The 21,986-nt window shown below is 36.8% G+C and overlaps 1 protein-coding gene across 2 annotated transcripts in view; it reads left to right on the top strand.

Moving 5' to 3' along the window:
- The window catches only part of COMMD10 (COMM domain containing 10), a 121,429-nt gene that overhangs the window by 86,302 nt on the left and 13,141 nt on the right, over nucleotides 1-21,986 (top strand). The window contains exon 6 of one of the 2 annotated variants that reach the window (XR_011147763.1): nucleotides 13,122-13,147. The exons of the other annotated variant lie outside the window; for it this stretch is intronic. The gene's annotated coding sequence lies outside the window, so the exon portion shown is untranslated. The remainder of the gene's footprint in view (nucleotides 1-13,121; nucleotides 13,148-21,986) is intronic. 2 annotated transcript variants of the gene reach the window in all.

Raw genomic sequence — 21,986 nt, 5'->3', positions numbered from 1 at the left:
CTCCACTGGTTGCCACACTGAGTGTTAACATAGTGAATTCAGCTGGAGTGTTTGCAAATATGTGCTGGAATGTAAATGTGTGAATACAGCATAAACAATAACACATTGTTCTAGTTCATTCACTTATCTATTCATGTATCTTGTAGCAATTTTCAAGCCCCTAGTCTGGCCTCTTGGCTGTCCTTTCTGTATGGGTTTCTCAGACAGTAGCTTTCTTCAAGAGTTCATCTTTGAGCTCCAAAGAAATCAAAAGATGGACAACCTCTACTAATTGCAGAGGTTTTCCTATCCATGAACACTTGTGACTGAACCATTCCCAGAGATTGTTGGCAGCTCCCTGACTTCATAACCAAGATCCCATTGCTGAGGTGATAAATACATTATTTTTCATTGCCTAAGGCAGAGTCTAAAGTCATTTGAGACACCAGTGGCACACTTGAACTGCACTAACTAAGCTTTGTGAAAATTCAAAACATACAGAGTTAAAGAGTGGTTTTTTTGTCATATTTCTTTCCATCTTAACTTTTCATAGGAAAATCTAAAAGAGAACACTAGGTTTCTTAAAATATACCTTTTAGGTCCAGGGATAAGATTGGTGAACTTTTCCTGTGTGCATGGCTCAGCAAGTCCATACAGGCTGTAATTCAGATGAAGAGGAGTTAGCACAGGAGTTGCCTTAAGGGGAGATCTTAAGAGGAGGTGAAGAAGAATACTTTTGTTGAACTTGAGGTTTGAGTACTCACTAATGCCAAAACGTAGCAAGGGTTTGCATATTAACTTGAGTACTGTGTTTTTTCAGAGTCTTGGTTATGCCCTTCCTCTGTTAATTTTCTGTATGTGATTGAGCTGTGTTTTGGGAGAGCCATAGTCTCTAAAGCCTTAATGCTTTGTATTAATTTATCCGTGGTACTTTGCTGGCTTATTATGAGAACAACGCTTGCCAATGCTCTCTATTAACTTTCATAGTTATCCTTGCAAACAGTAATTGATCTTTTGGTGAATTTAAATATCCTTCTTCAAATGCATGCTGGGAGATTTTTTTCCTGTGGCTGAGTGATAATCCTTATTATATTTACAACTTTTAACAAAGCTTTGATTTCTCAGCTAATTAAATTGTGTGGGGTTTCTTTCTTTTTTCTTTTAATAGAAATACTTTCATCTTCAGTGCTTTTTTACCTCTTGAGATATTTTTAAAATTAAAATGATAATATGAAAAAGCCACAAGACATACATTATCCAGTCTTGGTTTAGACATTTGTAATGGATTCTTGAGCCTCAGGTGAGAATATATCAAGAAAAGTTTAATTCACTTAACCAGAACGATGAAGGAAGTTTGTTCTTTTTGACACAATTCTATTCACATTTTAATAGAGTTAACTCATGATCTATGTACCCATGAATTAAGATTGTATTAATTTCCACTTCCATTTGCTGCATTTCAAATACAACATTTTAAAAGTAGCTGTTGAGGGGTGATATATCCTGCTCCTATTCTTTTTCCTGCCTATACACTGCAATATAGATTGCATTAGTAGAACTTACCTTATTTGAAATAGTCTGAATATCTGTAGTAGTACATATGTGTTTCAGAACACATATTTTTTTATATATACATATGTACTTACTTTCTTTTAAATCATTGCATGATCACTACTGTCAAACCAGGTTAAGTCAGTAAAAATTTTTTCAAACTTGTTCTAGGAATAAAAAGTAATTAATGATATATTTTTTTCTGGATCAGGAAAGTATTTCTTTGTGCAAATGTGACTTCTGTCTCACTTAACGTCAATATTCTTATATCAGTTTTACATTTACATAGATTCAGTAATCGAAATGCTTTCTTCAGCAAGACAAATGAAAGTCTTTTAATTAATAGTCTTTAGGGCCTTTTCAGTATTCTGTCCTCAGAGCTGTAATACAAGTGGAGCATTTTTATGTTTTTTTTTTTTTTAATTAGGAAAATTAATTTTGTCTTAAAACGTATTTCACCCATGACATACTGAGCAATGCCATTTTGTTCTGCTGATAAGTGTAATGTAAAACTTTCTTATGTGGAGTCATTTGGCTTTGTTAAACTAAATACTTTGAGCACGTCAATACGTACTTTGTTCACCTTGATGTTCAGTATGTTGAGGAGAGCCCATCCAGGGGCTTCACAAAGTAGAGACAGTTTTTTCAGACTTTTCCATGCTCAGTAGGGCATCCAGATTTTGGTTTAAGCATTTGAAATGCTTTAATGCTAAGGGTTAAATTTGGGGGTTTTTTTATGAATTGTTACATGATCTGGATAAACAGTTGTGCTAGTTTGAAAACAAACCAGGGGGAGGCACCAAGTCAGAATAACAATTTAATGGAAATTAAAGAAAAGGAAAAGAAAGTAAAAGAAAACACTGACAGAGTCAAAATACAACCTGAGTCCCTGTTAGGCAGGGTGGTGGCTGCAATCCTCTGAAGTGGTGATCCTGTAGTAGAAGGTCCTGCTCTTCCTCAGAAAGTCCAGTGGTGGCTGTGTAGCTCCTGTCCTCTGGAAATCCAGTGGAAAGAGTGTCTCTGGTGCTCAGAGTCCCAGATTATATCCACGATGGAATGCTTGGTTCCTCCCTCTGGGTGGAGCATCTCACAATGGGGTAATGAGTAATGAGGCCAAGTGTTGATTAGGCTCATTAACAGAAGATAGTCTGGAGGGAGTTATCTCTGAGTCATGGGGCAGGACAATGATGGGCCATTAACAGCAAGATAGTCTGGGGTGAGGAGGCAAGGAAACACTGCCCCACCTGATTTCCACTGCTCATGAGGATGGTAATAGAATACACTTCAACCCAGGACAACAGTAAAAAGATGATGGTATTCCCTTTTTGGAAGCTACATTTGAGAAATTTAGTGGAGAGATGGGAGCTTACAAATTTGAGTGAAGTCTGCTTGTGTTTGGAATGGGGGAATAAGATTTTTTTGGTGAGCTGCATTACTGAGGGATAGCAAAAGGTTGCATCATATTAAAGGCAGGGTGCAAGAAACTGGAGTTTTTTGTATTTGGGTGAAAGCATATTTATGATGGCTAAACTACAGATAGAAAAGAAGGGACTCAATATTGAAATGCTTGAAATAAGTTGCTCTCTGCCATCATTTTCCAGGTAAGCATGCTTGCTAAGGATAATAAGCCCTGTGGTATAAATAAAAGTGTGTTGTAATTAGAGATTTAGTAGGGGCCTTGGGTACAGTTCATTGCAATAAATATGCTTTTCCTGATCACAGGACAGTGATAAGGTGCAAAAGCTATTCACACTTGTCTTACAGAGTGAGTTCTTTTATAACTAGCTAGAATGTATTGTTCTTCTGCAGCGTTGGATGGGTCTTGGAGTAACCTGATCTAGTCGGAGATGTCCCTGCTCATTTTCAGGGGGTTGGACTAGATGATGCTTAAAACTCCTTTCCAACCCAAACCATTTCATAATTCTATGATTTCTTCTCACCAGTAAGGCTAGAATTGAAAATACTTAAAAATCAAATCCAACTAGTCTTAATACAGTTTATGAATTTTATTTTTTTTTATTCTGGATGGTTAATACATGTGTTATGATACAGGCTGTGCATAGGCTGCTGAGAACAGGAGTCTGTATGAGTTGTGGGATAAGCCAGTGTACCTGATCCCTGGTCATGCTTTGCAGCATGTGTGAAGAGCCTGCTGTCTGAATGTGAACGTGTGTGATGCTTTAGTGGTTGTATTTTGTGTTTGTTTTGTTTTCTCAGAGAAAGAAGAAAGCCTTTTACCATTTTTACAGTCTTTATTCAGGAATATTTTGGAGGAAAATATAGTCTGTGATCAGCTGTCACCTAGGCAGTGTACTGGAATGTTCTCACTAATTTTATGGATTTAGAAGAAAAGGAACTGAAACTGAGGGAGACTTTGAATTTTATCACTGCAAGAATATTCAGCTGTTTTTAGCCAGTGTACTCTTTTGAGCTGCTTTACTCAATTTGATAAATTATTCACAGATGACTGCAAATTCTAGCCAAATTGCTTATTTAAATGCATCATTACTGGATACCTCACCAGCTTCTCATCCATTTTCAGCACAGTGTATTTCTACTTAGTTTTAAAGCTTATTTTGCTTAAGAAACCACCCTATTTTTCCTACTTTACTGGTTGTCCTCAGAAACTTAAAATTTTAGTATTTTTTTTAAGCTGTGTATGTGTTACTTGCATTGCAACAGATAAAATGCGTGACTGCAAGGCTTTTTTTCATGCGTCTTTGGTCCATTTAAAATGATAATGTCTAAAGCAATCTGTTATTGAATGAACATTGTTTATTTGATTTTACCATTCAGATTTGGTCAGTTGATATTTCATACATGGTCAGGATTTCTGGATCCAACATGTCATACTATATGTAACGTCTTTTGCTGTTCAAATGTTTTACCTGAAATATAAGTAATAACAGCCTGAATTTTGTGTCCAATCCAAATTTAAGGGGCAGACTGGTTCTCTTGGATGATACCACAAATATGATTAAAGCAATAACCTTACAGAGTACAAAATCAAGTCCCAGTGAAGGGGCGAGGGAGCGAAAAGATTAATGTATTGCATGTTGTTTTTTATTGTTTTTGAGTAATTCAAAACCCCACCAGTAACACAGATGAAGACCAGATACTTACTTTGCTTTGTCCTTTGCAACAAAAGGCCGTTGTCTTTATCAAGCAGGCTGAGGCTGTAGTAACTACAAAGCCTTCCCACACCTAACAGTAGGTGTGGGAAAGTCATGTACAGATAGGGATCTTGGTTTCTTACAAAGGAACTTACCAGATCCCAAGATGACCCAGGTGACTTTGTAGGCTACCCTGCATGGCAGACTAGCAGGTGTTTGGCCAGCTGTCACTGAGAAGCACTGGTAGCCTTGAGGATCTGGCTGGCCACCAGACAGCCTGTTGGCCAGAGCTTCCAGCAGGCCCCGGAGGTGCTGCTTTCAGGCTCAGAGCTCAGAAACCCCAGTATCTTCATTGCCCACAAGACGGAGGTGGCACTGGTTTGGAAATCCCAACCTGTGGCTGTCTCAGTACTTTTTGCTCTGCAGCAGCCCTCTGGACAGATTGGTAGAGAATGTGGGTACCCCACTGGCCTTGTGTCCTTGACAGTCTTCAGGCCCAGGGAAGCAGGCAGAGAAGCAGTCAGAAGAGCAGGCATGTTTCTAGGTAAACTGTTGTTAGAATTTAAGTTTTTTGCAGGGACATGTCATATTCAGCATTTTTGACCGGAAAGTTGCTATACTGAAGCATTCTTAACTGTCTGTATTAAAAGCTTAAATTCTTTTGAGCCTGAAGAAGAAAAAAATTTAGGAGGTTGGAAGTTGGTGATACCTTGGCATTTGTGTGTCTACAATGCTGTTTCTGAAGTCAGGTCAGAAACCCAAAATATCCAGAAGAAATAAGGATTTGGGTGTTTGGTTTCCAAGAAGGAGCTTGAAACAGTATAAAATGTTTTGCAGTTCATTTAGAAATGTTTTGAAAATTTGAGGAGAAAAGAAAGATACTGGGCATAAGAAAGAGTTTGTAAGTAATTTCTAATTCTTACATTTTAATCCTGATTTGCCCTGTGACAGATCACTGTCAACAGTTTGCAAGGCAGTGTGCCGCCCAAGTTTTCCCATGTTTAGTAGTTAAAATCTCAAAACATTTGCTTGCTTACGTTTCTATTCTTGAATATTTGTTCAACTTCTAAGCTCCTGGTTTAAAGTTTTTTAAAACTACAGAGCTTCACAGCAAACATTTGATCTCAATTAATTATTTTTATTTTAATTACTAGCATACCAGTGAAGGGGAGATAGTTTGTCCTGTTTCCAAATACACTGTAAAGCTTGATGAGACTTACTGGCAATCAGAGCATGATCGATGTGCATGTTCCTGACTGAATTTTTACAAAGATTACCTGGAGCACAATTTTTATCTTTGTGTAATATTAATTAAACAATATATCCCAAAGCACATCAAGAGTGAACAAATAAAAAGCCAGGTGGATAGCTACTCTCATTAGATTATCTTCCTTTCTTTCTCTTCCCTTGTCTGCCTAGATTTGGTATTTCTATTTGGAAATGCTAGATCCTAAAGTGGATGTTTTGAAAAATTACTGCTGTTAGTGTGATAGAGCAGATTTATTATTTAGAGAAGGAAAGATAACTGAGAGGAGTCAAGAAAAGCAGGTGGCCAGAGGCCCTTTTTTCTGTTCTGCTTCCTTCTTGTATGTCTCTATTCAAATTCAGTACTGTAGTACTAAGACTGTAATACTCCATCATCCATTATCCTGGGAGTTATGGTAGTTATGCAAACATCCGCATCTAGCAGTACAGTAAATTTTGATTTAGAATGAAGGACAATATTGAAATGTCAGTTATATAAAAGTAAAAATAGTAACAAAATCTTGTAAATCTTTCACCACCAACTGCTTGTGATCATTTCAAGACATGTTCAAATTTTTTTAATTCGATATTGTTCTCACATGCTGGAACTGCTCCCTTCCTCGGTATCAAGTCTACAATGTATACTTTACACATGTTGCCTCTTTTGAATCTCCTGTTCTCAACAGAGTGATCCTTGAAAGTAGCATGTAAAGATAGGCATTTTGTTTAGTGGCTGTATATTGTGGTAGCTTTTGACTTGTGCTGAGAAATACTGCTCTTTTCCAAATATATTTGAAAGCACAATGTCCCTTTTCTTTTTTTCCATTCAGACATGGTCCTAAACTGTGGCTTCCATGAACTACGTAGCTTGAATTTGCATAGTCTTTTATTTAATTTTTCTTAGTGCTCATAGTCTCTGATATATGAATTTACTATTTACTCCATATTTGTTCGTACAGACATGCATCTGATGAGGAATTTGCTTGCTTTGTCATTGTTTTATTTATACCTCCTCTTTCTTGTAAATAAACCTGCAAAAATGCTAAAGATAGTACTACACATTACTTTTTTACAAATTTGCTTTTAGAAATCAGAGTGAGCCTCACACAGGTCCTCAGTCTTCAAAGCAATTTTTGAGGAATGGGAAACTTTTCTTACTGTTTGAGGGAACTTTCGTTAAATACCTTAAACTTGTTTTCACTCAAGTGCAGATTGTTTAGTTATATACAATTACTGAAGTGTGACAGGATCCTTCTACAAAATCTCCTGAATTCAGCTTTGCAGTTTAAATGTTCTTTTTATATCCATTAGCTGAATGAAAGCACAAGAAGAAAATTAAAATTAGTTTCTCTTGTGTATCTGAAAAAAGCATCAGAAGACAGCGTTTAAAGAAAAATTTGAATAAAGAAAGCTTCAGGGTTTTTTGGTGCAGAAGCAATAGGCTGTAGGAGATGAGATTATATGGAAACAGATAGGAAGATTGGAGATTTTCAATTTGGACGAGCTGACTGAGAATGTTTTCTTTCTGTTGTGTGGAAATCAGTGCTATGATGGCAGCAAAATTAAATATTCTGCATGTGTTCATTTAGCTACAGACTGGCCCTTTTGGGACTCGTCTCAAATGGAGGAATAAAACAAACTGCTTCGGAGAGTTTTGAAGACTTTCTTTCCTCTGGACACAAGAGAATTAGAGGGGGAAAAAAAGTAAAACATGGGTCAATGAACTCCTTTTTCAATTATTTTACCAAACAATACAGATTGCAGGGAATGAATCATCTAATGATATTTCACTTCTTAAAATTTTAATGAAAAAGATTATTCTCTGAAGTAACCTGCTGTGCCTGTTTCACAGTGACAATACACAATATTCCCTGAAGCTATTTCTGACATCATTGAGTCTAACATTGTTTAGGATGTTTGCTGGAAAATTAGGTGTGGGAGAGATGCTGCTTAGAGTACACATCATCTCGGGCATGGTACACAAAACTGAGAGTCTGGGCAGAGTGGATTTTTATCTTACAAGCTGTCACATATACTGAAGCAAAATAAACAAATGGACTGACAATCTGATACACTATTCTGTCACTTCACAGTAGTAGAAAGCCTACTTCTGGGATTTTGTAGGTGTGATAAAGTTAAGGTACATGTTGGTATTGATGATGTGTTGGATGTAGAACTGAAAGCTTTATGTCATCTTGGGTCATACTGGCAACAGCATTGCAATCAGTGGGGAGAGAGTAAGGTATGTTTGTGGCTGCTTGTTTGTTTTGAACGTCATGATTTTAAGTTTCAGTGGAGGCTTGTGGCACTAGCTGACTGTAGCTGTCAATATCCAGTGGATTTTTGGTTTATTTTTAATCTGGCTTAATATTTAGCATGCTTTTAGAAACTAGTATGTTTAGTGATATAGCACTCAGACATGTCTTCTTGATTTAGGGTGCATCACTCTTTAGATGAGAATTTAAGAATCTGGAGCTAAATATCTGCTGTTATTTCCTTGCTTTCATTAGATTGCTCTGTCGTATAGCACCTTTGTAAGTTCTCTGATCTTCATTATAAAATTAAATCAGATTTTTTTCCCCATTACTTTGATGGCAAGACTCTTCCAGGCTTCTCTGTCACAGTGTTCAGGAATCTTATTTTGATTTGAGGTGAATCTTTGGCTAATTTATGTCCATTTGTTTTCATTTCAATGTTCTTTTACCCTCTTCTTTCTCTCTCAATTGTATTTAAGCTCCTGTTGTATTTATGCTCTATAATAAACTTAAGGAATCCTGCACTTTGAAAGAATTTGGGGGCGCTGAGGTTAAACCATCTTCAAGCATCTCAATAATTAATTACTTCTAATTTTCTCCCTGCCTTTGTACTGGTCACTCTTCTCTGCATTTTGTGGTTAGCATTATACCAGTGACGTGGTGTTAAATCCAAAGTTCTCAGTACTCCTTAGGATCTGTATTCCTTTTCTCTTTCTGAATGCCGTGTACACTTTGTGCTTGATGATGTAGAATACTATATATAATATTTCTCTGCATATATGGGCACTGGATTTGCTGAACTTTCTAAATATTCAAACTGGCTATTGCAATATAATTTTGACATGATATTCAGTGCAGCATTACATTTTCCAGCTATGATTGCGTCAATGTCATCAGCTCAGATTGCTGTTTGTTCAGTTCCTTTTATTTGGACAAACCTCAGAAAAGTATGTATTATGTATGACCTGCAGATGCACTGTGAAATCATAAGCTGTCCAAATGTTGAGCTGGTTTTTGTTACACAAGTGCCAGTAAATTTGCAAGTTATCAAATACTAAACTACTTCTATACAGAAGGACCAAGGCAATAATGTTCATTCAACATGATCTTTGTTTTCTTCATTGCTGTAAAGATAAAAATCGAAAAACAAAGCTGTCAACAAGGAGAGGTGGCTAAATGAAGAACAAAGATGGTCTCTGCAGCCTCTGCTTGAGACTCTTGCAAAGGGAGCTGAGGAGACAAAGCAAGATCTTCAGCTGGAACTGTACTTCTGTTGTGCTGAATTTTGTGAGCATAACAGACTTGAATCAAAATGAATTTAAAACTGTTATGCTAATGTTAACAATTACTTAGGTGTAGATACTGTTCCTGAAAAATGCTGTGACACATACTCAGAGAGAGAAAATCACTTTCAGCATCTTAAAATATTTCCCTATATGCAGAGTACGTCTTGTAGACTTTTTTCCTCTTTTACGTCTCATTTCTCTGCTTTCCTGCAGAGCACTAAACATTGAGTGTTATTTTACGACTCAAGGTTCATCAAGTCATTACAGTAAATTTTGGCTTTATAATGTTCTTGTCTTTTCTTTTTCGTATTAGGAAAATAATAAGCTTGCCTGTTGTTTAGTTCTATAAAAAAGCAGTGGACATATATATTTATTAAAAACCTTAGTATTAATTATAGAGTTATGTTAATACAATTGCCAACAAAAAATCACAGAATTATGTTAAAAGTTATGAAAATATTTCTTTGTTCTTAATTAGAAGTTTTACAAGATAAGCAGAAGCCTTGGTGAAGGACATCACACTGCTTATGGTGGGGAAAAAGATACAACCTTAGAAAGTAAATAAATTGGATTTAAATGTTGACATATGTGAACGTTCCAATATTATTCTTGTTTAGCTTACAGTAAACTCCATCTGTGACTAAGAAATTTGAAGAGTCTATCCATATTCCTTTAGATAAAATTTTAGCTGCTTAGATTCTAAAACAAAGAACCAAACAAACAAACAGAACCCCTGCAACAAACAAAACAACCCCCAATCCAGTAATAAAGTGTTCTTGATTGTTGTAAAAACATAAAGCAATTTAATGAGTATTAATGCTCTAAAAAGTATTTTGTGTGCTATAAAGTGTATTTGGGATTAAATACTTTTCAAGAAATATGAATTCTTTTACTTACTAAATTTAGACAAGTTGTTGCTTTTTTATTGAAAAAACTCTCTGAAATGTTAGTAGAAGAAAGAACACCTGCTGCACGTTCAGTTTTTGGATAGTGCTTCCTACCATGCAGATGCATACCCAGCTTTGTAATGGTTTGAAGAGGCTAAGCTATTATGAGAATAAAACATGCAACTACATTCTTCTGCCTGAAAGTCTTTGTGGATCTGAAAAGTTGACTCACATGACCCAGTTTGCTTCTCATGGATAAAAGTATGTCAGCTGAACTCTCTTGAACTGTGCTGCTTTAACCAGTTGCATATGCATAGAAATCAGCTGTCTTTTAACATAAGCTGATAAACAGTTGACAACTATAGAAAGTCATTATCAGATTTGTCTAGGTGGAAATCCTTTTTTACTTTAATCTGCTGTCACCTAAAGCTGTATGAAATCTTGAAGCATATTTAGACATGTTTAGGCAAAGTCTAGTGTTTAGCAGCAGATTGGGAACTTCTACAGTAGAGCAGCAGACTACATTTTAATGAAATAAAAGGAGTGAGTAGATGAATTGAAGTGATAACCTTGCACAGGGGGGTTGCGCAAGGAAGTAAAAATATTTTACCATCTAGAGAAGCAGTAGGCACTTTGGCAGCAAAAAAATAAATCAGTTACATCCCTTTTGTAGTCTGAATAAGATTTTTTGTATTTTTACTGTAATTGTAATTTTATTAATAGTTAACACATTTATTTTTATCCAATATGTGATAGAAAAAGGGATCATTGGGTTCTTAAATTTGAAAAGTGTGCGTGTTGAAGAAACAATACGTACTAAATCTGCAGAAACTACGATTGAATTAATGACTGTACTTTGTGTTTACTTAAAAATAATATAATGCTCTGGAATTCCTAATTCTAAAGAACAGCAACCATTTTATAAAAAAGGGGACTTCAGGAATGGGAATGCAAAATTGAAGGAATTATCCAGATGTTGAAAAAAATATTGTAGAAAAAAAATGCCTGTTTGCAAGAGGGTTGATGGTGAGCAATAATTCTGTTGCATTACCAATGTAATTTCATAATAATCATCATAATAATATTTTTTTTCTTTATTCACATGGATTCTTACTTTTGAAAATAGAACTAAAAGCAGGAAATCATGCTTTTCTAAAGTTCATTCACATTTCAAAGTCATATTTTGCCTGTTCCTGGAGTTAAGCATGTTTTTTTCCTGAAAGGAAGGGAAGACCTCACAAACCGAGAGTTCTGTGTATAGAGAGAAAACTAGATTCTTCAGTAAAGTGAAACTGGAATAAAAGTGGAAGAAAGCAGAACTGAGAGTTAGAGTGCTTTGGGAGTTCAGGCAAATTCCTCGTTACTGCATTATAAAACAATATCTTTCTAAAGCTGAGTGGATAAAATGCAGAATAACCTTTAAGCAGCAACTTAATATGTTCCCCTCAATTTGACAATGGCGTGACAATTAACAGATGGAGGGAAGGCATTTAGAGATTAGCAATACAACTGTCATTGACTCATACTAACTTTATAAATTGAGCTGATATGCCAGGAAGTGTTTTTAATTGAAACTAAAATGTTGGTACGGTCATGTAAACAATAATCCTTTGGAAAGCTGTGCCCAAAATTGCGGTTGCAAACTTTTTATGTGAATTTAAGGAAAGATGGGACAAGCTTATGAATAGAGGTCTGTTGAGGTTTATAGACAAATTCACATAAGACTCAAGAAATCCAGTTGAATTCTGAAAGGGTGCCTGATGGGAACGCACAGATACTGCCTTTAAAGCCATTGGGTTCACAATGAAGAAGAAATCTGAAAGTATGATATATTTTTTAATCTGGAAAGCTAATTATCTTTTAAAGGAAACTTTTCTGGCATATTTCCTTTACATTTTTCATTCCAAATCTTTGTTCCATAATTTCTGGCATTTTGACCCATGGGGTGACTTGCTTGAGAATTTGTTTTGTGTTCTGAGGTAGAATTAAACTGAAGCACCAGTTTGGTCTAATTCTGTAACACCAAACTAAAATTTTAATGACCAAGAGTGTATTTCCAAGTTTATGTTGTCAGTTAAAGACATGATAGAAGGGTTCTTTTGATAATGTAAGTAGATCTGGGAAAAATAAATTCATATTTGATGACTTTTGAGGGCCAGACACACTGTTCCAAGAGGTAGTTTCAAGGACTTTTGACAGCAATACCAAAGTACTTAACCTGCAAATGCATAAAGGGAGAAGAGTGATTACTAATTGAAATTGGTGAAATTTAAATGGAATTGAAGTTCTGGTTAGCAGAACATGACAAAAGGTGTTTCTCTCTGGACCACTGAGGTGATTTCAAGTTTGAAAAGTTTGTGGAGGGCTTTAGGATCAACTTGGATTAGGAATGGAGTCAAGCATCGAATATGCCTGTTTTTTTCATAATTCTTTGATTTTCTGATATTGCAAAAAGAAAATCCGTTGCACTTTCTAACCCTGGAAATATTCAAGGCCAGGTTGGATGGGTTCCTGAGCAACCTGAACCAGTGAATGACATCCTTGCCCACTGCAGAGAGGTTGGAACGAGATGACCCTTAGGGTTCCTTCCAACACAAGCCAGTCTGTGATTCTATGATGAAAATGGCTTCCTTCTCCAAGATTGTATCTCTAGCTTCCATGGTATTACTAGATATTCCTGTAACATGCTTCAAAATCTCTTGTTGAAATAATTTCTAATACAGGGAAAAAAATGCATTTTCTATCTTAGTTTTGTTTAATGGTAATTTTTTCCCTATTTAATTTATTTTTTCTGTTCTCTGTCAGTTCTACTTGGGCAAAACCAAATATAGGTATGTGTTTTAAAAATAATGACACTTACTTGTTTTATCCTGACTGTATAAAATGCACGTGTCACAATTTTCACAAAAGTAGTTTGGGACAAAAGGTTTGCATATTGAGAAAATTTGTATTGTCAGTCTGCTTGCTGTACAGACATGTGACCTGCTCATGTTAAGACTGGCATTCTGATTCCATGCTAATAGCTCCATTGTTATTCATATATGCTGCCTGCTTCTGATCTGCTTTGCTTAGAATGCATGTGGGTTTTCAGTGTGTGTGAGTGACATTTAAGGGTTATGGATTAAAAAAATTAAATTTTCCAAACCAAAAAATATCTCATACATTTTTAATAGAGTTTACAAAAGAACTATTCTACATTTTCCCTCTAGCAAGATGGTACAGTATTGAACTAAGTGTTGGTGCTCCTATGGACATGTAAGACTTAATGTTCTGTGCAGAGATATTAATTGTCTTTTGAAATGGATGGATTTGCCTAAAACCTGTGTGTTAATTAATTGGATTATTTGAAAAGCAAGTAATTTTCAAATGAGGTTTCACTTAATTTTTTGATAGAAACTTTTTTGTATTGTAGGCATGAGGGTTTTTTTAACAAATGCGCCGTGTGACTTAACAGTTTCTATTGGACTATGAAAGTAGAATCTCAGTAGTATAGAAGTTCACGTCATCTCTCATGCAAAAGATGTCCAAATTTGGATTGAAAATACATAAAAATGTCTGAAGAATCAAGGTGTTACAGCTCTTCATTACAACATGAGGAAACTGAATTTACTGATTTATACAGATCTGCACTTTACTCCTAGTAAAAAATATAAACTGCTAGTAGGAGATTATGTATGAGGCAAGTTACCACTCTTACAGTCTTCTAAGTTGTTTCAGAAGTGCCACTTTTAAAACTTCAGCTGTTAGTGTTGAGGATCAAGAGGAAAATGAAGTCAGCAGAAGTCTTGGCAAGTCATTTCATCTTTCTGCGAAAGGGAGAACTGAACATCAGAGCGGGGTAAGCTTACCGAGAAAGCATTAGACTGTATAGCCAGTCTAATCTCATGCTGTGCTGAAGATGACACACAAACCTGTGAACAAATGTAGTGTGCCTTTGGTAAGTTCTCAGGGATGCTGGAAAGCTCACTTGTATACATTTTTATACACTTGTGTACACCATTGTAGCTCTTCTAGTCTACACTGGTGTAGTATCAGCTGAATTAATACAATAAAAACTGATACTTTTACCCTGCTCCATTCCCCACTTTTGTCCACTGATATTTATCTTAACCATAATAAAATAATTTCATGCTAAGCATTTACATAAAATGTGGATGCCCCTGAGCATATTTCATTTTTGTTAGAAATTATCTCTAAGAGTTTATTTATTTTGGGTGCCTTTTTCCTCCCTGTTATTCAAAAAAGCTTGAAGTGAAAAAAAATGTTTTAAAGAACACAGTATGAGATTTTAAGTCATGAATGCTGCATATATGCACCTAATATCTACCCACAGGTTCTAGGGCAAGATTTTTTCCTTTGCTACTAGATAGTGGTAGTGCAGAAGGAACCATTTCTGATCTAGTGTGGATAGGCTTCCTGATAGGGGGCCCCCCCAAAAAAATTAAAAAGCCCAAATAACATGTTCACTGCAGTTCACTGGAAAGCAGCTACAAACCTCCTCTCCCCCACAAAAAAAATCAAAACCAAACCCACAAATAATAAAGCAGTTACTACAGTTTACTGAGAAGTAGCTATACTGGCAAAAATACTGGGTGTACTTTGAGACTAACATCAAGTGAGTGAGAGATTCTTAATATTTGCTTAAATTAAAGATGTTAAATAAATTTATTGCACTGATGGAGCAGAGAGTTTTTATCACTGCAAAACCTAAGTTTTATACTTGGCTTTTTAAAAAAATATATTTAAAAAAAAAAATTCTGTTACTAGTGAAGCACTCTGGTCAAATCCTTATTCCATAGGAATAAGCTATTGTAGGTAAAACTGATTTTTTTTGATAGCTGAGCTTTATGTTGGTCTGTTACTGTAGTCTATCGAAATTGCTTTTCGCCATAGAAATACAGGGACGGGCTGTTACTGAAGCCCGGGTATCATCTAATTGGGTATTACAGGGATGGCAAAAGCAGGGCTGTCTTTTCCTCCTGGTTGCTAGAACACAGAGTGATGGCAGGGCTGGACAGAAGCCACTCTGGCAGACTCTTGATCCTGAGGTCTGCATTTTCTAAGGTCTATGTTGATTTCTCGATTGATCTGCATGAACTAATTACTTTCTTTGTAATCCCCAATCACAACTGATTTCACACATTTTCTTGGTTGTGAAGCCATTTAAACCACTGTGGTCAGGGTAGGAAACATGATTTATGACAAAGTTATATTTAGTTTTTAAATCCTTGCATTATTTTGTGCTTTCAGCTGTAGTTGATCAACTTAGAGAAGATTTTAGAGCTTTTTGTAGTCAGCAACTAGAAGCAGTGGGATGCTGGGATTTTATGAAGTAACTAAAGTAAATTGCCTTAAAATTTCATTAATATGTGTAGGTTTTGAATGTGAATCTCTGTCAGCGTTTCTTGGTTTCCATAAAACTGTGTTAGCAAAATGTATTGTACAGGAGACTGCAACATTAGGGAGATGATGCCATGCTGCATTAAAGAGCAGTGTAGAAAATACAGCATTTTCTAGTAACCATTGTTATTATTATTATCATTTGAATAATGCCCTATGAAATTCATTTTGGTATGGCCTCAGAGTAGTGAAATATTCCAGGCAGCTTTTGAGTAAGAGCATTCAGCAAGGTAATTTATAGCCCCATTTTGATATCTATCTTCACCTCTTCAGTCTTGTTTTCTTGGAAGTATTGCTACATACTGGCCTGTAAATAGCATTTTCAGTTCAATTCATAGCCAGTCAGTACCCAGCTGTGAAATAAATAAAGTCTAATTTCACAATTAGGTTAACACCATGGAGTCAAGGCATGATTTCACAATCATTAGTACTATATCTCTGCACTGCCAGATTGCTCACAGAAGAATTGTAATGTTGGGTACAAGATAGCCATTCTGTCACATTAACTAGAATATATGCAGCTAATACAGAGTTTATGCCAGCCTTGCGTTTTTATGCTGTCTTAGATTCTGAGAGAATGGGCTATGCAACCACTAATGCAAAATTAACGTATTGACTTTCTATTAAATGCATTTTAGCAGTCCAAGTTAATCTAGCTCCTTGTATTATCTGACCATAGCATTTTGCCTCTACACCAAGAGCCTTACGGCCCAGTAATGCTCTGAATGGTAGTATCTAGAGGTGTAGCTGAGTAATAGTGTCAATTTTTTATCCAAGAGCTCTGGACCCTTTCGGGTATTCACTCTTATACTTGCTCTTTATGCATGTTTTATTCAGAGCTATTGAAGTTTGTGCTGGAATACTTTAATCACAGTCCAGTTTCAGCACTTTTAAACTGGTGGTGATAAACCACAGGAGGCCAGTAGGTCTTCAGATCACAAGACTGACTATTCAACAACCTTGTCTCTTGTGAACTTCACTGGCCTCCTGCAAAGTTACCTAGATCATCTTTCTGGCTCATCTCACTGCATAACAGTCAGTATCTATTAAAATTACTTGTGCATCCAGATCTAGGTTTTTTCAGAGTGAAGAACAGTGGCTGTTTAAAAGGTGTGGTTGCCAACTTTTAGGGATGTCATTTGGATCAACTCCCTGTGAGAATTACTTGAAGAAATTGAATGCTCATGAATGGATCGAAATGGTACTTCTTGTGAATTCCTCAGCTAAGGATGGTTATTATTTATTGTCAAACGTAATTCTTTGTTATGATGTGAACTCCCTAAACAGATCAGATCTCTAGTGTTTAACAGGATAAATTAAAATCACCTGTCACAGAGATACATTTTAATGCTAAAATTGTTACATATAGGTGTAGAGATTTGAGACAGTTTGAAGAAGTGGGCACTCTGAAATGAGTGACTTTCTCCTTGATTCCAACTAATCCCTTCCCACCGGTAAGGAATGAGATACCAGCAGATATAAGTGAAAAAAATAATAGTTTAGAAATAATTAATAGATAGCAAGAATAAAAACGGTAACAGTACATAACTTCTAGATAGCAAACTGCTACAAACTCACGATCTGCCACACGGACAGAGACCCGAAATGCCGGAAATGCCCTTCCTGAGACCTTGCCCAACAGGGACAGCCTCAGCTTGTAGGACCAAGGGACAAGATGGCATCAGGTCCCTCCCGGGAAGGCAGGAGCTCACGGAGCAGCTCCAGCAGCAGACGAAGACCTGACGGCTCCTCCAGGGCCGGCAGCCTCCCCACAGAGGGCCCAGCAGGGCGGGCACGGCAGGCGAAGCCGCTGGCCCGGGGCACTCGGTGTTTTCTGTCCCCGGGCGGGCGCTGCTGCTGAGGCTCCGAGGCTCGGGCCGGAGCGGGGCCGCTGCGCTGCTGCTGGCCAGGGCTTCCACTGTGGGCAGGCACCTGCCGAATCCTCCTCAGGGCGGCCCAAAACCCCTACTGCAGCCTCTCCGAGATGGGAAAAAAGGAAAACAAAAATGAAAAGAGAACCCAAAATGGAGAAAATCTCGGCTTTAAGTAAAGACCAAACAGCCAGTGAAGCAAATACCACGTGGAAAATCCAGGAAACCACCTGCAAGAGATGATTGTAAAAGCACCTGCAATAGCACACTCCCCTGCAGGGTTCTCTTTGTAGGGTCTTAAAGATTCAGTGACAATTTCTGAGCACAGATAGATATGGAATACAATAACATTAGGGATTACCCCAGGACAGTAGGACTGCAGTTAGATTGATTCCCCATTCTTAACTCTGTTACAAACTAAGCAAACTTTCTTCTAGTGTGTCTTCACATCTGGTTCATCCAGATGATAACCATTCAGATCAACTCCCCCCATTTTCCAGACATCTGTCATGTACTGGGGCTGCACAGGACTGGATGCAGTGTCTCAAATGAAGTGTTAGGAGTGCGGAACAGAGGAGAGTCACTGCACTGTGGCTGATGTTGTGTTTTTGCTAGTGCAGGTAAAACTCTCTCTTCTTCTTAAAATGGAATATGTTTTAAGATAAGAATCTCGGGTCATTCACATATAAATCTTGAAGGGTGTATTTCAGAAAGGAGAGTTTTATTTGCCAGAAGAAAAAAAGGAATGGAAAGTCTTTCTGGATCTTGAGTATTCTGGATCTTCATTCACTGTTGTACCAAGGATAGCTACTGTTAAATGGCTTGCAGCTTTTGACCTCCCATGTGTTTATTTTCACATTTCAGTATTTTCAACTCACAGAAAATATGAACAACTACTGGAGAAACATTTTAGTTTAAATAAAAAAACTCACTTTGAATATTTATCAAAGTTCTTGGTGATACAGATACGCAGTTTATTCAGTTGACCCTTTCTCTTGAAGTATCAGGCTTTGTTATTGCATTCTAGAACTTCATATCTCTGTAGGCTTCAGGTTTAGCAAGACCAATGCCACAAAACCCCAAGTACTGAGTTCATCGGTTTGAGAAGTGGATTGCCAACTGCCAAATCAACTGTTGGATCTATGTATTAGGCAGCCTCTGATCCCACAGAACCTTTGCCTGACCATAGAGTTCTGCCTAGTTTATGGTTGTAAGCCAGTCAACCTGTTTATCTCCAAGATAAACAAAACAATCCAGATAGCATTAATTCTCTTTCAGAATAGTGTTCTAATCCTTTTAAAATAATGCTCTCAAGTGTGTTAGGCTGTTTGTTCTCATTTAAGAAACTGGTTTGCAATTTGTGCAATTCAGTTTTCTGTGCAGGGTTTTGGAATTACTTTCTTCAACTGACACAAAACATTTCTCATACCTGGAATCCAGTGGCTTCTCCCTTTAGTGTCTGTTCAACTGTTAATTCTGTCACACTAGTAAGAAAGCACAGATACTCTTAATATGCTCTTTCACAAAGGCTGCTGTCACCCTGATCCTGACTAGGATCATCAGGCTGTCTTTCTCCAGTGCAGCTGTTACCCATTTGTTTTTCTAGTTCATTTTTCTGCTTTTCAGTGACCAGTTTTACACCTTGAATGCAACTGGACACTGCCTTGCTACTAACAGCTATGTCAAAGGAGGTTGTAGAAAGGTAGGGAACTAGCAGCAGGACAAGAGGAAATGGCCTCCAGCTGTTCCGGGGAGGGGGTTCATGTTGGACATTAGGAAGAAATTTGTCCTGGAAAGGGTTGTTAAACACTGGAATGGACTGCCCAGAAAGGTGGTAGGGGAAGTGTTCAAGAAATGACTGGATATGGCATTTAGTGCTGTGGTTTAGTTGGAATGGTGGTGTTTGGTCAAATGTTGGGCTCAGTGATCTTGGAGGTCTTTTCCAACATAAATGATGTATGCTTCTAAGAAAATAGTATTTGCAAACTGACCTGTAACATCTTACTATTCCATTTTTCCATTTGAAGAACTTATATGTTAAAAAGATAAAAAAGACATTCAGTTTAGTTTAAATATTAATCTTGTGTCTATCTTTGTGAAAAGATTACACCTCATGCACTTTTTATTCCTTGCTCTACCATTTTAGTTTTGCATCATGCAGTGCTGTCTTGAAAGAGAAAAATGTAATTAATTTGGAGCTAAACAGATTGATTTTGAGAGAGAAGCATAAAAAGTATCTTGGTTTTGATAATTATTGAAACCACTGCAGCCAGCTTGAGTACTGGACTGTACTCCTACCATCTCTAAAATAATCCAAATCTAGTACTGTATGCTTTCATATTGCTCACTCTCTTTAAAGCAACCTTTATGAACTGTAATTAGATAGCACACAGACTTGAAGAAAATAAAAAGGGATTTGATACCCTCTTTTGAATTGCTTATATTTGCCAAAAATTGTTTTTTTTCTTTCCCAAGAGGATATTACTTCTACACTTAAGTTCATAGTCTGGCTTTGAAGGAAACTGTGGGTGAGAGATCTCATTTCATCTTTGATGTATGTGAAAACACACAGAACTTGTACTTTCTGCTCTTAGCACTTTGTCCAGTTTTCAGTAAGCAGTGAGAATTCACACCACTCCACTCCATCAAACTTTAAGTAACTTGTTAGCAAAAGTAACAAAGAAAGATCGCTGAAATTCCATTGTCTGAAATCCAAAATAGCTAATTTTGTGTCATTAGATTGTGTGTAATCTTCAGTGACAAGTAAGAGAAAATTGTTGCTTGATTGCTTCATAGTAAATGGTTGTTTCCACATTCCTGTTAATTTTGTGGAGTCATAATGAGAAAAGACCACATAATCTTCTAATTCTTGTAAAAAGGAGAAGCTTTTTTGTCTAATTTGAGAAACTTTGGTTTTAATGACCTCTTCCAGTTTTGCACTGTGGCATGTTGCCTGAGAGATGTTGGTGTTTACTTGGTCAGGCTTGTGATGCAAAATAATTTTGTTTGCACTCTGATATCAGTGTGTCCTAGATACAAACAGGTAGCTCTGATTCAAGGCTTTGCTGGGTTGCTTACAGCAAGGAAGAAATACCACCACTTATTTGTAAATTGTGAGCATAGTAGCAAAAGCTGTAGATACATTACAGCCTTCAGAATACAGTAAAAATTGTAAGTAGGTGACTTCCTCATAAAAATAAATAAATTTTTTAAAAGGATAAAATATACATTACCTTACAAACAACCTTATTCCCTAAGAGTTCTGTCTTTGATCCTGCTGGGGACTAGACATCCCTCATTCCTGCATGACTTCCCTGTTTTTCAACAGCTGGGATTTGTGTGCAAGCCCCCAGTTGCTAGCTGCTGGAATGTTTTGCCCACTGGAGATCAAAAACATACTCACTGACAGCCACTAACATCCTTTTAGCACAGAAAAAGAAAGCCCCAAACATTTTATCTTTGCTGGTCTGCCTAACAAAATCCAAATTGGTGATACTCCGAGTGACCCATTTCAAACAAAAAGAACTAATTTACAAATTATCTAATCTCGACATTTTGTAAATATTTAAGCAGATTTTTGAAAGGGTGTTTTCACATCAGTTACATTGATTTCATGTGGATTCGAGCTTCCTTATATCTTTCTTCTCACTGCTGGCATCTTTTATCCAACCTCTTTTCTTGTGCCTCAGTAGAAACAATAGATACTTTCAGGTATTCCATTGATGCAGAAAGAATGGCTTTTTGTGGTAATACAATACAGCATTGCAGTTTCTTACTGAACCAGGTAGGCTCAGAACCTAATAATTCAAAAAGATGCCAGCTTCCTCCATTCTTAAATGGAGGTATAAATCCTTCTTAAAATGTTAGTCATCTGCATGACTTCACCATATAGTATTTCTGTCTCATCTGTATCTCTAGATATGGATGCAGATGATAACAACCCAGGCTTCTTCTTTGGACAAAGGAGGTTTTATCTGGCTTTTAGATGAGAACAAAGGGGTGGCTTCCTGAGTGGTTAGGATCACAATTTGAGCTTCCTCTAAGTCCTGCTTCATACCCAGTATTAGATATGTAACTGATTAGAACATAAAGGTTTTGTAATTCCAGGTTAATTACTTCAGTTGCAAGCAAGCTGTGTGAGAAGCTCTTTAAAAAACTCTGTACATGGTGTTGAGCTGCTCTTCTTGCTGTAGGAGGTTTTGACCATTGTATATCAAATACAAATACTTCTCAGTCTGCCTTTGATGCTATAGGCTGAGCTTTGGTGTTCCAAGACACCCAAGGTGCAATGTTTGCCATTTAAGCTCATAATCTTAAATTGTGAATTCCAATACTAGGCTAATGTTGCGCTTAATATTTACACTCAGTTCTGTTAGTTTCCTAGAATTTGATTATTTTC

This window comes from Aphelocoma coerulescens, assembly GCF_041296385.1.
Source record: "Aphelocoma coerulescens isolate FSJ_1873_10779 chromosome Z unlocalized genomic scaffold, UR_Acoe_1.0 ChrZ, whole genome shotgun sequence".
NCBI lineage: Eukaryota > Metazoa > Chordata > Aves > Passeriformes > Corvidae > Aphelocoma > Aphelocoma coerulescens.
The sequence above is the reverse complement of the archived record's forward strand: the minus strand, read 5'-3'. Positions and strand labels throughout refer to the sequence as shown.